The sequence below is a fragment of the Nannospalax galili genome, unplaced genomic scaffold (assembly GCF_000622305.1).
Source record: "Nannospalax galili isolate Female #2095 unplaced genomic scaffold, S.galili_v1.0 scaffold1180, whole genome shotgun sequence".
Taxonomy (NCBI): Eukaryota; Metazoa; Chordata; class Mammalia; order Rodentia; family Spalacidae; genus Nannospalax; species Nannospalax galili.
Window position 1 is genome coordinate 289,973 of NW_008346550.1, and position 1,499 is coordinate 291,471.

Genomic DNA, 1,499 nt, shown 5'->3' on the forward strand with positions numbered 1-1,499 from the left:
AAATATTTTGCTCTAGAAACTGCACTAGGGAGGGGATGAAGAATTAGGTGAATTGTTATGGATTCCAGACAATACCTACATATGAAGTTCTCAAAAATTAAAATTAAAATTAAAAGAATGAAATATATTTCTTTGATTTCCCTACTTATATTTTTATTTGTCTGCTTTACAATATTATTTACATATATTAATATTTTTATTGATTTGAGAATTTTACACAATGCACATTGGTTATAATCAGAGCACCTCAGCAGCCCCACTTGACTATCCCTACCTTGACTTTATGTCCACTGTTATTACCTGGTGCTGGTGAAGGCCTGTGTATTTTAATCTGTTTCCAAAATGTTCTTGGGTGTGGCTCTATCTGTTGGAGTGTAGCAAACTTACCTGGTTACACACAAATAAAGAACATTTACTTGTCTTCTGCTAGGAACTATCAATTACCAAAAGGTTCTCACCTACATTAGGAAACTTCTTGCCCAACTCCCTAATCTATGCTTTTTTTTTTTTTCCTCTGGATTGGGTCGGCACAGGTTTTATGCATGATGGCACAAGTGCTGGAGATTTGTATGTGCTAGTACATGTGGTTTCAGATAACACAGTTTTCTTGTAGTCATCTAACATTCTGACTCATAATTTTTCCCCTCCTCTCCTTCACAACCATCCCTGAGCCTTGGGAAGACAGTGACTGGTATAGATGTCCCTTTAAGGGCTGAGTTTTCAGCAGCCCTTATTATTCTCCACACACGACCAGCTATGAATCTCTGTGATAATAGCCGTCTACTGTGAGAAGAAATTTTTTGATGATTGTTGAGTTTTACTAATATATGGGACTAAGAATAAGTCATTAAGAGTTGGCTTAATACTAGGTCTATTTAGCAGAATGCAAGATATTCTCCACTATGCCCTGTGATTTGTTTGTGACAGGTCTTTGGTCCTTATAATGGTGTCTTGTCGAAGTGTACCTAAACTCCAATCAGACTGTGGTTGGTTACTCAAACAACATTTGTGATACTCTTGTTCCAGTGTGTGTATTTTGCAAACATAGTTATTGTAACTTAAAGGATTCACAGCTGGGTTAAAATTCATAGTTATCTTTCTCTGCCAGTAATGTGCATAGCATCTAGTACTATGAAATCTAGTCAGCAGAGAAGAAGCTTCAAGGTCAGTATCATCCTGATCTCTTTGTTTGTTTTAGAACTCACATATGTAGTGTCTTCAGAAATAGGGTCTTACCATCAAGTTCTGGTGGGTTAACCAAATGCAATGACAATAGCTTTTATTAAGGGTCTATGAGGCCTCCTTGGTCAACAGTTCCAAGAGACGGAGTGCAGTCTTGGCACTGGGCTTTCATTTGCTAGTCTGTGGTGTCTATCAGGACCTTGTTTTAGTGTAACTTTTTAAAACTCTTTTTATATTGTATACTTACACATTGAAAGAATCTTCTATAGTAGGTTTCCACAGAACTTTTTCAAAAGGCCTTTAGAGTTAGTTATCCT